The sequence below is a fragment of the Podarcis raffonei genome, chromosome 7 (assembly GCF_027172205.1).
Source record: "Podarcis raffonei isolate rPodRaf1 chromosome 7, rPodRaf1.pri, whole genome shotgun sequence".
Classification (NCBI taxonomy): Eukaryota; Metazoa; Chordata; class Lepidosauria; order Squamata; family Lacertidae; genus Podarcis; species Podarcis raffonei.
This window is the reverse complement of record NC_070608.1, coordinates 21,745,464-21,759,599: the sequence shown is the minus strand read 5'-3', so window position 1 is coordinate 21,759,599 and position 14,136 is coordinate 21,745,464. Positions and strand designations below refer to the sequence as shown.

At 37.6% G+C, this 14,136-nt stretch overlaps 1 protein-coding gene across 5 annotated transcripts in view; it reads left to right on the top strand.

Annotated features, from left to right (window-relative positions):
• ZFPM2 (zinc finger protein, FOG family member 2) overlaps positions 1–14,136 on the top strand; it is a 325,302-nt gene that overhangs the window by 34,810 nt on the left and 276,356 nt on the right. The window contains exon 1 of one of the 5 annotated variants that reach the window (XM_053395457.1): positions 6,529–6,669. The exons of the other annotated variants lie outside the window; for them this stretch is intronic. The gene's annotated coding sequence lies outside the window, so the exon portion shown is untranslated. Of the gene's footprint in view, positions 1–6,528; positions 6,670–14,136 lie in introns of those variants that run through there. 5 annotated transcript variants of the gene reach the window in all.

Below are 14,136 nucleotides of genomic sequence, written 5' to 3'. Positions count from 1 at the left end.
CCTGTCTTGTCATGACCTTTTATGTGCTTAGAACCCTTTTTGGATAGGAAAGGGAATAGGATTTACAACATTGACCCATGTGATTGGCTGGCACTCTGAAGCCTCCAGATTGACCTAGCTTAGAAGTCTGGCATTTTCCCCTTTACTTAACAGAGCACTGATACCTGTACTTCATGCTCAGTCTCTTCCTTCTCAGTTCCCATCACGGGCCTCAGGGACTCAGAAGAAGAGGTTGCACTGTCCAGATCTAGATCTGCGGGTGGCTATTTTTGGTCCTGCCCTGCCCCTGCCTCCCTTACTCTGACTCCACGTGAATCCCCAGACTGATCTAGATTATGAAGTCTAACTTGTACATTGTATATGAAGTACTGAAATAGCATGCATTCCACCTTTTAAAAAAATGTTTATATGCATGCGATAAAACAAGTTCCCTCAAGGGAAGCAGAAGCGGTTTATTCTTATCCATTACAGTGAAATCTCATAGTTTCAAAGAGGATCTAATTAAAAAACAAAAACAGTTCTTTTCGGTTAAGGTTACATTCTAACTGAGCTGATTAATGGCGGTTAACAAATGCTTTTTAAATGACTTATCAAAGTGAATTACTATTAATATATTAATATTAAATAGTTTTGTCTGTCTTACACAAAACATGTGTATAACAATTCCGCAATCCATCACAGAGCAAGGTGCACATAAATCCTATCAATTTCATTGGGAATTAACTGCAGTCCTAAACACATTTACTCAGAAGTTAGTCCCATTGAGCTCAAGGGGCTTACACAATATTATGTGTTTTTAGCACTGTGACCTAAGGCTGAAATACTTAGTTTAAAGTATTAATTTTGAGCAATCGTGTTTAGGATTGGTCTGCTAGATTGCAGCTAATGGCCACAATCCAGTACCATCTGCATGTTTTAACCGATAGTTTCCCAGTTTCCAGTTTTCCATAGTTTACAAAAGAGGAGACTTGATTGTCATTTGAGCATCCTGTTATTTAAAATCTTCAAGGTTGGTCTTGTTTGTATTATGTTCCCATGCTGATTCAAGAAAATAAGGTTAAAATGTTGGCAAATAATTTATAATTATTATTTATTTGAAAGATTTATACCCTACCCCTTTATTAATCCTTACACCAAGACAGAAAATAATAAATTAGACAATATTAATGTATACATCAACAATAAAACAATAACCAAACTCAGTATAAAATAAAAAAGTGAGACATTTAAAATACTGGAGATTTGTGGAAGAGCTTTGTCCTTGAGCTATAACAACATTGGTTAAGGGGAGGGCATTTCACAAATGTGATGCTGCTACCTACATTTAGGGTCAAACCACACACTTCATTAAAACATATACTTGCCTGTAAAGTGGGGATGGAAGGTCTGCATTTTATATCAAAGTGAACACAGAGAGCAAAATCTGACCCCTCTCCAGCACCTTACCTTGTTGCATTTGTCTTCTCCTAGCCCAAAAGTGAGCCTCGGATTGGATATGATGTGATGGGATAAGAAAACTTAAAGTAAGACCTCTAGAACATGGTGGGACCTGTCCTTATCTATTTCTTAATTTATTTTTCACTCATATATACTGGTAAGTCTTTTGCATTCAGAAAACTTTGATTAGTTCCTATGGAGCATGCATTCCAGGCAGTCATCAGGTCCACACTACTTCACTTCAACATGCATTAAGAACTCCCAGATCATTTGAATAATACAGTATTATCCATGCACTTTTATAAATTCTTTTTTAAAATGGCTTCAGAACTATTTATTGTTATGATTTTCACAGTGTTTTGATTTTCTTCATCAGTAACTTTTGATTTGTTAGTTGCTCTGAGAATCCTGCAAGGTTGAAGAGTCGGATATAAGCACAATAAATAAATGAACTACCTGCCCAATTAAATAAAATAGATACATTTAAGGCATCTTAAAATATACTATTTACATGTTTAATCAACTGAGGTCTTTATTGTTCATTGTTTTTTGCTGAGGTTCATTGCCCTTTTCAGTTTTCATTCTATCTCATCCTTGCCAAATATATTTGGTAAAAAGGAGAATCTCCTTATATATTTTTGTTCTGCAGAAGATGTAATGAAGTATTTAAAGGGGGTTCCATCTGCACTTTAGTTTACAAACATCCTTTGAACTTGTTTAATGTAGTTATCTTGCAAGTATCAGCAAACTCTGACCCAGCAATAAAAAAAATAAAGAATTGCTTTTTCTTTCTTTAAGTGTATTGTTTTGGGTTGATTGTGCCATTTAATTCTGGTGATCATTCCCCCTCTGGATGCAGCAGGCTTTAAGCCAAGTGAACTTTCAGTAGCAATTCCAATACATGAATGTTAAAATGAGAGTGATGTAAAATATGGATGCTAGTGTTTCTTTTTATATTTTGGAAGAGGAAATGTGATTAAGATATACTAAAAGGAAATCTATACAAATGCGGCAAAATTGTTAAAATATTCAAATATGCCATATTGTAACAAGGAAGCACAGTAATGCACTGAAATCAGCAATAGAACAGCTGTGTTTTAAAGGACAGTACTTTGAATGTCACTTGACAATTTGCTTTCAATTAGAAGTAATTTACAGGAAGATGCCCACAAGCTAATCTTTACAGGATAATTAAGTTCCATTTTCTTTACTTTTAATTAAAAAGCAGAAAAGATTTAGCTGATCCATAAAAAATGTTCTGTTTAAACATTCATCAGACTTCACACTCTTTTTTTTGTTATTTGTTGTAGCAGATGTTATCAAAACTGCAGTCTGCTCTGTTTTAAACTCAGAATACTTGGTAAGTAGGATGCAGAGTTGCAGTAGGCGTGTACAGCTGAGGTATGAGCATTGAACATCTGTATTTTTATATAGTTCCCTCAATATTATTTTCATTACTGTGATGAAAAGTAAGTCAAGCGCCATCAATGTGTGCAGAAAAGTATATTTATGACAGATGCCTTGTTTTTATTGTAATTTATTTTCACTTTCCGCAACGTTAATACCATTAACGTATACCATTGCTGTACTTTAGAAAATGTGAAAAACACATTCAAGTTAGAAATTTTTCTTAAATACTATTTTAGCTGTCTAAAAGCAAACTTTCATAGTTATCCTATTTTGTATATTTTTATGGTCCAACCCCAATACAGAGGTGCTTAAGGGAGGGAGGATTGACTTTTGTAGCAAAGTGATCTCATAAGCACATGCTGACATTACACATTTTTTTCAAGGATGTTGTTATGTTACTACAGGCACTATAGCACCACAGTGATCTATGCAGATACTGTTTGTAGGATTCACCTAACCAGCCCCATCAGAGTATACCTGTTGAACTTTATAATATTAAGGCAGTAATGGCTAACTTAAGGTGGTTGATTTCAATGGGTCTACTTTGAGTATGACTCAATCAGATACCACTTAAAGTTTTTAATTGCAGTGTGCTTTGTGATCTTTATGCTACACTCATCGTCACAAAAATGTTATTCTCCGGTCACTGTTACTCCCATTTTGCAGTTATCAAGTCTGTATTCCTGGCTGAAGTTGAATTTGAACATAGTTCTATATGAGGTCAAACTACAACATGGTCTACTGCAATGCATTGGCTCTTTTGAAAGATAAGCAGAATGTACAGGTTGGAAAAGGGATTGTTGTTTGAACTCCCAGTATAAAATTTTGAATATGTAGTTCAAAGGCTTTTCCATTACCATGCTGCACTATGAGGCACAGTGATGGCTTCCTACTTTTCTCAGTCTCCCAGGCCCTAAAGACATCTGAGATTTGGTACATAGCCATGCTGCTTGGTATCTGTTGGTGAAGTTGCTTGGTATCTGTTGGTGAAATTAGCCTACCTTTTCCCCAGAATGGGAATCAAGGCAGCTTACAGATCAAATAGAAAGAGCTAAAAACATGGAAGAAACCTGCAGTGTCTTACTCTTGGAAATGAAGTTGTTGCTTTGATCAGTTGTAGCACTGTTTGTAGCTTATTGAAGGGCAGGTGTCTCACATCTTCTCCCTGTCATGTCTAGAATGTATGCATTTCTTAAGATTGTGCTGGTGTAAGCAGGGAAGGCAGCAGCAGCACATTAGGGGAATTTTGTAGGGTGCATGCTTGAATTCACAAAAGTTAGCATTTTCATTATTCTTCCAAAACACTTTCTCAATTTAATTGTTCAGATAATGCAACATATAGCTCTGAAAATAATGGAATATGTACAGTTTGACAGGGCTTAGAATGTGTTTCAAGGGTTTCAGCGAGTTGGAACCAAATATTTCCTTCCATGAATAGAAGGGGCAGAGGCAGATTTAGAATATCCTGCAATGCAATTCAGGTTGTTCCGGAAGCCTTCCCAGCACTCCAGAACTTGGGGTTCTGGGGGTTACAGGAGGGATAGGAGCCAATATATGAGAGTTCTCCATTCCTTGAGAAGACCTATGTTCATTAAATTCTGGATCCAACCTCTATGTATTTTCTTCATTTGTCTTAATAAAGGAATGTAAGAATATTCTGTGACTTGAGGGGGAAATAACATTGGTCATTAATCTATTAATAATTGTATCCTGCTTAGTAACTAGGGATGGCATTTATGGGCTTCACTATATATGGGCTCAATTCAAAGTGCTGTTTTGGACTTTTAAACCCATCATGGCTTGGGACCAGAGTATCTGAATGATACTTAAGATCCCTCTCATCAAAAGCCCTTCCTTGCCAACTGAGGTACCACCACCCATCCCTTTTGTCCAAGGAGGTCAAGGTACTGTACTTGATTCTATCTTTTCGCATTGTATCTTCACAACAACCTTGAGAAGTAGAAACAAAAAAAAATTTTTCCCTTCCAGTAGCACCTTAAAGACCAACTAAGTTCTTGGTATGAGCTTTCGTGTGCATGCACACTTCTTCAGATATGGTATCTGAAGAAGTGTGCATGCACACGAAAGCTCATACCAAGAACTAACTTAGTTGGTCTTTAAGGTGCTACTGGAAGGAAATTTTTTTTGTTGTTTTGACTATGGCAGACCAACACGGCTACCTATCTGTAACTTGAGAAGTAGGTTAGGCTGAAAAAATATAACTGGATCTGGTCACCCAGTGAGCTTTATGAGTGAATGGGTGTTTGAACCTAGTTCTCCCAGGTCCTAATCTGACACTAACCACTACACCACACTGGTATGGTGGGTGGCTGACAGGGAAAGGCATTCTCAGTTGCTGAGTGCTTTCCCTAGGGAAAGTTGCCTACTCTGATGCCACTTTGCAATTAGGATTATTTTTTCAGACCTTTCAATTTGATAGGTTTTTATATTGGCTGGGTTTGTTGTTTTTATGCTGCTTCTGGTAATTTTTACTGTTTTTAGTATATCTTTGTACATTTTCAATTTTCTGTGTAAGATTCATTTTTTATACTTTACATTTTGTAATTGGCCCAGAATATTTTACCGAAGATTGGGGTATAAATTCCTCAAGCTAGCAAATATATAAATAAATGTTATCCTCAACAGTTAGGTTAATCAGGAGGTGGTGATGAGTCCAACGTTGTCCAGTAAGCTTCACAGCAAAGCAGGAATTTGAATCTTTTCCAGTTTTAGTGAAACAGTGTGGAGCAAGCTCATGAGGCAACTGTTATAAACATTGCCATTTTCTTGGCATTGCAGTGATTTTATTTGATTGTATGAAGTGTATCTTTGCAAGATCAGACTTTATTTCAAGGCTTTGGGAATAAATTTTGCTCTCTTGAATGTATAGGTGAGCAATGCCATTTGATATAATAATCCTTAATTAAATGCAATTCCTCCAGCAAATGAATTGCTGGTAATAACTGTATTTAAAAATAACTTTGTATCCTAAATCTACCTTGTGCAGTTTTTCAATTTTGTGTTACAAGATGTCTCAAAGTGTGACTTGTCTGATTGGGGAAGCAGGGAAGTGGGAAGAGGGGGGGGGGGCTAATGGAATTCAGACAAGCAATAATTAGTAGGCCAGGAAGTAGGGCAATTTTAAAAATGATTCATGGCAAGTAGGAATGAGACATTTACATTCTAAGAATTAATTATGGGAGTTGTCTAAATTATGAGTGGAAAGCAGAAGTGCAGGGAATAGAATGTGGTTCAGAGACAATTTCATATATTACACTCTGTGCAAGAGATTAGTAAAGATTTTTCGATGCAGATCATTCATTAGAATACACTTTAGAAAGTGGAGTTTACAGATTTCATGCTTGCTACACACACACACACACACACACACACACACACACACAAACCCATCAACTCAAGCCCATCACAAAATGGCAGCTTGAGGGTAGAACCAGTCAAAGAATGGCAGTTTGTGGAAGGACCAAGTAATAAAATAGCAATTCACAGGCACAGCCAATCATGAATATGAGTCATGTACTGGGGTGCCCTTACCTGTAAAAGTACAAATTCTTTTCAGAGTTACTGTAGTACAGGGATTCTAATGTTAAACTCTTAACGTGCGGCAGGAGGACTACAAAAAGCCATGGTCACAAGCCACTAATTTATGTTTCTGTTTTACAGCTGAGGAATGCTAAGGCTCAGATAAGGGATTAACCCAAAGCAAGCCACTGAATCCATGACAGAAAATTATCAATTTTGCTGGGTAGCAAGAAGTCTCAGCAATATACAACTTGAAGAATGAGCTAAAATTGTATGTTTGAAGTGAGTATCCTGTACAGCAATTCACTAAAAATGCTGTGGGTCTTAGGTCAACCCTGCAAAACAGCATCAAGAGAAGTTCATTTTTCATTTGGAAGATAATCATTTCTGCTGTTAGCGATGTTCAGGGATGCCAATCCTTAAGTAGCCAAAATGCCACCATGCATGCACAAGAGAGAAAGATCAGGGTCTGCAGAAGTACAGATCATATTTAAGGTGCTACAACCCACTTAAGGGGGCAAGAAATCCCCCAAACAACATAGAAAAACCAAGGACGAGGAATGGAATGGAGGGCATGCCTGTCTAGCTGGAACCCTGAGCAGGAGCACTCCACACTGGAATGTTTTGTTGCAGGTCTCAGTTGTTCCAAGTATAAACACCATCTCTCTCACATACACATCTATCAGACTCACACATGAGGAAACCTAAATGCACTCTTTTATCCTCTGTCACATGCATCTCCAGACAGACATGTGCATACTCTCTCTTACCTTCATATGCACATTCTCACAAAAGAAGAAAATGGCTAATCCGTACTCAATATTCTATCTCATACACACACGCTTTGACATGCAGACATGAGCTATAGACACAGAGAGAGATGCAGGACATCAATTCACACTACTTACTTACTAATTCTATTGTTCCTGCTGTTAGAATAGGATAGTGTAGGTAAGCAGGCAAGTAGTGCTGACCTGAGGGACAGACAAGACACAAGTAGGCTTTATTGACTGCCCACTGGGACTGAGCCAATTGAGCCATGCCAGCTGGGTGAGTAAATGGATTGGTGGATGGGCTGCCTAACATGAGCACAAATGCTTCTCTTCCTGCTGCTCCCACTCCCACTCCGAAGCCAGGGGAGATTTTGCAGGTGATTAAGCCCCAAACTTCTCCCTCGCATGTTTCAACTAGCCTGTCTCCTCAGCCACATGCAAACTGGTGGCCTTGTGAGTATCTATGGGCCTGGCTTTCCTAATGTCCACTTGCTCCCTCCTTTGGCTAAACTAGGCAAAGGGATGGGCTTTTCTGAGCTAGAAAGGAAATAAGCTGTCAGTTGGCAGCAGCTGGCACAGATGATTCAAACTGTACAATCTTGGGCAGTAACTCCTGGGACTGGGCTCCCCCCCCCCGGTGATTATTATTGTTATTGCTGTTATATTTATTTCTATCCTGCTTTTTCGCAGACTGGGACTCAAAGTGGCTTACACAAATTAAAACAACACAGATAAAATACAGAAAGCTAAAAACATATAAATGATAATAGTTTAATTCAACTATAATAGATTTAAAACAGTATGAAAACAAATTATTAATATACAGATAGTAGAAATAACACAGCACTATTAAAAGGCAGATCTCAGAGCCCAGGCAGGTTCATATGCGACAATATGGTTCTTCAGATAGCCTGGACCTAAACCTTTCAAGTAGCTAAAGTATGTGTGTGCGCACATGCCAAAAAGAAGCAGTTGCCACTTCTGTGCAGGCAACACATTTTAAAATGATAGAGATGAGCTTGTAACAGACTTAGCAACATTTGTTGGTTCACCATAACCCAGCCTGCAGTTGACCGTGATTGCTGTTCTATCTGCTCCAGGATTAGAGTGTTGTGTCTATTGTAAGAGCGGAAGTCAGATTGCCTATCTAATCAAATATCATCTATAAAATATGTGCTTGGTATGTCTTGCTGGATTCAGATATTCTGAACAGTACCAAGAACAACAAATTTGGTTACTATCCAGCTAAAGTTATTTCTTATTGTGGTAAACTTGTGTGCTTTACTTATTTATTCTTGGTACAAAACTGATTATTTTACACTGTTGTTTTGTCTAGCATCTTTATAAACTGTAACAGACAGGGAGAGAACCCTTGAAAAAATATTTATTTTAAAGTAGAATTAAAGTGCCATAAGCCTAGTTTTGTATTTAGGGGGGTGAGAATGGTTGCTTCCACAAACTGTAACCATCAGATTTTCTGATATGGATTAAGAAGTTGTTTGGTAGTTTAGAATTCAGGGAACAATTTTTGATTTTTTAAAAAACAATCATTTAGTAATGTGCTCTTGAAATGAGGAAGCTGCCCCAAACAGAAGGTGCTGGGGGCTTTTCTGTGGGTTATAGGTGGGTTTTGCAGGTACTTTGCTAAACATTTATTAATAGGGCAAACTTGGAACTTTCATGATAAGCAATTAAAAACAAAACAGAGTTGGTGGCATTTGCTAACTAATAAATTAAATTTGCTAACTTTTGGATAGCTTTGTATTATTAGTGCCTTTTTATGAGTGGACAATCTTGTGCCTTATTTCCCTCCTGCCAAGAATATTTTTTCTGTTTTAGGCGCATGACAAGAAATTTAAAGGGGGGGGCAGGATCAGAGGGAGTCTGGTGAGGACTATATAGGAAGGCCAGTTTGGATTCCTTCATGGTTAAGGAAGAGGATAAAGTGAGGCCTTGTTAGACCAACCACCTGGGGGAGACCTGGGGGGGAAAGCATTCCCTGTTGCCTTTCCCTTTAAAGGTATAATGTAGTTCTTGGGATCTTTAACGTAGAAGCAATCTTTACATTCTGCCTCCCTTTAAATACTTCACCTTTTCATTCATGAAAAGAAAGAATTGCACTTCTGCATATGGGACCCCTTTGATGAGATGTGCTCCTTTCTTTATGCTCATTCTTTATTTAAGAAGCTCATATAGTAAATCAGATGAACAATAATGATGATACTTCAGCCATGCATTTCCCTCCAGAACCTTTGATTTTGCTATGACAGGCATTTATTTTCCTGTTCTCTAGCATCCTATTTTCTTGGTCATCTTCCCGCCCCACCCACATGTTAATGACTCTCAAAATGGCATTGTGGGGTCTCTCTCTCTCTCTCTCTCTCTCTCTCTCTCTCTCTCTCTCTCTCTGTGTGTGTGTGTGTGTCATTCTCTTTGTCAGAGATCTCTGCAGGAATTCTTCGTTACTTCCAAGTAAGTGGTCCAATTTTCTTAGCACTTTAAAATAGTGTATCTCTCTCTTTTGTTATTTTAAAGGGGATGCTTGTATGATAGGCTGGATCGACTGGTTAGCTCAGTGGAGGTGGGCCTCAATCCATTTTACAGATTCTGTACGTTTAAATTCCATTGTTTTCATAGTAAGACATAAGTACAGTACATAACACAGCACTGGATTACAACCTAGAGCTTGGGGTAGTGGTGGTACATGGGCCTGGTTTTCATGTCTCAAGGAGACAACCCATATTTTGTTTTTTGATAAGCCACCTGGCAAGAATGCGGAACAGGATGGAATAATTTCTGACCTGATGTCTTCCTTATTTGGCTGCAATTAAGACAAATGTATGATGTTGCTGCGTATGCATAAACTCTAGGGTGCTGGGGATTGTAGCTCTGTGAGAGATAAATTACAGTTCCCAGGATTCTTTGGGGTTGTGTGTTTTAAATGTATGCTGTGTACTGGGAGCTCATTTACTTTTAACCTGTTGTGTACTATTTTCTATATTATTGTGAATATAACATTAATGCTCATTGTGATCTTCCTAAGAGATAGAAGAGCCCAAAGAGGGCAGTCTATATGCTTGATCCCTTTTAGATAGTGCAGTTTATTATAAAAGTGTGTAAGTGCAATCTGAGTCTGTGCTATTTAACCTCTTTCCTTGAACTGTATAGCTTAGCATAGTACTGGTAAGAAAATTGCCCCTGAGCTAGAACCGGAAGTTCAGCGAAAATCTGTGCTACTATTATGTTTTACTGTCACTATAGAAGCCAGGATGGTGGAGGCTATGTAAAGTTTAGGGACAGTTTTTAAATGGGGAGTAGGGTCAAGGGTGTTGCCTAGAAAGCCCACCCTATTTTTAAAGCAACTACAAATACATTTTGGAAAATGTAACTATAACACATTGCCGCACACACACAAATGTACACATATATTCAAATAATGTGGACCACATCTATTTTGGGAAGTGGAAAGACTTAACAGTGCAACTTGATAAAAGGTGTATAAATGTTAAAATAGACACGAGTTCTTTAAACATCTGCTTTTTAAATATGTAAATGTTTTTAATCCTTCAATTAAAAACAATGTTCTCATGTCCTTCCTGCTTGCCTGAATATTAGAAAAATGAGTTTTATATTTCAGCATGAATCTAAACTTAAATATTACTGCCTGTTGTTGAAAAGACAATCAATAGTACTTTAAGGCATAATTAAAAATTAATTAATGCCACTTGCATTGCAAACCCCACATTTAACACACATTTCCTAGACATTCAAGGACATTAAGCATGCTATATTCCAAATATGAAGACGGGAGGTGGGTGGTGGGTGAAAAGGAAGATGGTTTAATGGAACATTTGTCTTTTAGTATATATACCTGAATGATTAAGTATTGCAAATCCATTTGTTATAGTTAAGTGATATTAAACCTTTATATTTAGTATTGTTGTAAAAGTTAGTCTGCCATGCTGAAAGGTTACATAATCTATTAAAAATAAAATTCATCCCTATTGTTGGTAGGATTTTTTTTAATGGTTGTGAGAATTCCTTCCTTCTTCTGTCAGGATCAATTACTCTGCTTCTAATAAAAATCTGAAAGAAGGGTCAGGTTAGTGATCTGTGCGCACTGTGGATAATTTGTGATATTACTGCCTAAACTGAGCCAAGAGTTCCATATTTCTGGCTAGAAAGTAAAATGTATCCTTCATCTTAAGTGCCCTACATTGTGTGTAGATGGTGGGGTACAGTCAACTGTTACTGGTTAAAAACACTAAGAATATCAGTGTTTTAAAGATGTTTGGGATGTGTTGATATATTTTTGTATGAAAATTTATTTACAAGTGTTATTGAAATTCTGCGCTGTGTGTGTGCAATACCCAACACAGTTAATTTGCACAGCATACCATTATTCTTTGTAGAAATTAAAGAATTAAAAAGCAGTGGATCACATTCAGCTAAAGAGAAGGAAATAGAAAATAAGCAAAAGGGAGAAGATGCAAATGAAAGCAGTGAAAATAGTTGCACATTTACGTTCTTAGTTACACTGTTAGGGAATTATTGTGAGAAGATCAGAGAAACAATGTATAATTGCCTGTTTGTTTTGATAACTCTAGAGTGCTATTCCAATGTCCATGTACTTCTGGAACAACCAGCAGGCTGCTATAACAGAGGCAGATTTAGGGCAGTAAGAGCAGTTCCCCTTCACACGAGGGCTAGGTGTGGGGGCATCAAATTTTGGCCTCACAAAGGGCACCATATTACCAAGGTGCACCCCAGACTCCAAGTATAATGATCTGAGCTAAATAAAGCCCGTATATAGCCTAGGAGCAGAATCTATAACCTATGGTCTTGGTACTACATGCCATTTACTGTGCAGAATTATGTTTACTTACGTAATAAAGAATTACATTTTTGTTTTGCTCTCATCCGAGGGTACAAAGCATATAACTTTATTGAATGCTAAGTGTCCAAAACTTTCCAAAAGCGAGGGTTGGAAGTTACTGGAGAAAGGGCTTTTTGTTTTTGTTTTACTTCTGGGATGCTGTTTGATTGGTACTGAATCGTTTCTCCTCTCTTACAAATTGAGGTGGGAGAAATCTGACCCTCCCCTGTAGCACCCTCATTTTGGGAGGTGAAATTAACTGAACTGATTCAGGGAGGAGAAATATGACATCACCTGAAGAAGATAGTGATTTGGCTTCGAAACTGATTCCGCAATGTACAACATCAAAAAACCCATGGAAATCATCCCTACTAAAGCTCAATTTGTTGGAATGGGGTGGGGGTGGGGAGTAGGTTGTCTACTTAAGTAATGTAGCTTTATAAGTTAACAACAGCTTTATTTCCTCCTTTCCTTGTGTATGTGTGTGTCTGTGAACTTTGCCAGCCAGCAAGATCAAACATTCTTAAGAGTATGTGTGTGCGTGTGTGGCTTCCTGCCTGCCTGCCTGGCAGTCACCATATACCTTCTCCCAGTCAGATGCTTTATTCATAAATCATCATAATACATCTCAAGTACAGCATTAGAAATGTACTCTATGTAAATGTCTTTCTGGGGCCGGGAAATGGTGGCTGGCAGCAGAGCTTTTGCTCTTGCACGTTTGAGAAGTATACCACACACACAAGCTGCAGGAATAGGAGGCTGTTCACCCTGCCTCCCAACTAAGGTAAACAGCTTCCCTTGGATTACCTGAATCAGCTGGATTATTTGCAGCACCAGCCCCCCAAATACAAAATGCTACCCTCTCTCCAATTGTGCACCCTGTGAAGACATTTACAACAACCCTTAGTTGGTTGTCACAAATATTCATAAGATTAAAACTGAAGACACTGCAGAGCTCATGTTCAGGTAGAACTGGAGGAACATGCAAGAGGAGTACAAGATCATTCATCCGTATGGGCTCAATAGATGATCCTTGTGAGATACAGGATAGCTTTACTTGGATCCTAGTACCTGTAATTACTTGCAAATGAGAATATGTGACTAGCAACTAAGCCCACAGTAATGAATACGGTAGATGACATTGTGTCATTTACCATTCTTAAGCTGAGAAGTCTTGTTTTTTAAATAAAGGAATCCATTTTTTGGTCATTAAATCGATTTTTTATCAAACCTGGAATAACTGCACTTTGCTTCTGTGTGTTTCATCTTTGTGCTAATTGTATGCAGTATCTTTCATTTGTTTTTTCTGATGGTCCTTTGTTAAAAACAACAACAACCAACCAACCAACCAATCAAATTTATTTTCTTTGTGGTTGATATATATACCATCATGTTACCACTGTATAATGCTTTCATTGACAGGCACCCTGTCAACAAGAAAGACTTCAGATACGTTTATAATATTTGTATGATTCAGAGATGATATTCAAGGTGAGGACAAAAATGCTAGAAGTGATTGTTAATTACTGAACCATGATAGGCAAGCTACATATTGGATTAAAAAGGTGATAGCTGCTGGTCTTCCTGGAAGAATGTTTCTATTTTGGTGGCTACAGTATCTTGAGTGGCTGGGATCCTCTCTAGCAGCCCTGGCACATTCCTGTTTGAATATCAGGATAAGCCAGATGATCTTAGAATTGCTGAACTATATGCTCTCTCTACTTGGATATACTGCAGTAGCTATGCAGTACTGTACAGTACTTGGACTAGTTATCTTTTCAAAGTTCAGTGTCTGTTAGCATTTTGTTAACATCTAGATTTTTCTTCTTTAAAATGTTAAATAATTTTACAATAATTATAATAAAAAAATTTATATACTTCTATGTTACATAAATATCAGAGTGATTTGCAAAAACAATATTCATATACAAACTTAATTTAACATCAGAGATAATCAACTGTTACTGATATGTTTTCTTAATTGTCTGCATAATGTTTCTGCAGGCATTTAAAAGTTAAAACAGAAGGCACCTGCTGAATCTCTTCTGGCAGAAATTTCTACAGGACTGGGCTGGTTTGTTTCTTGTTGCTATCATATGA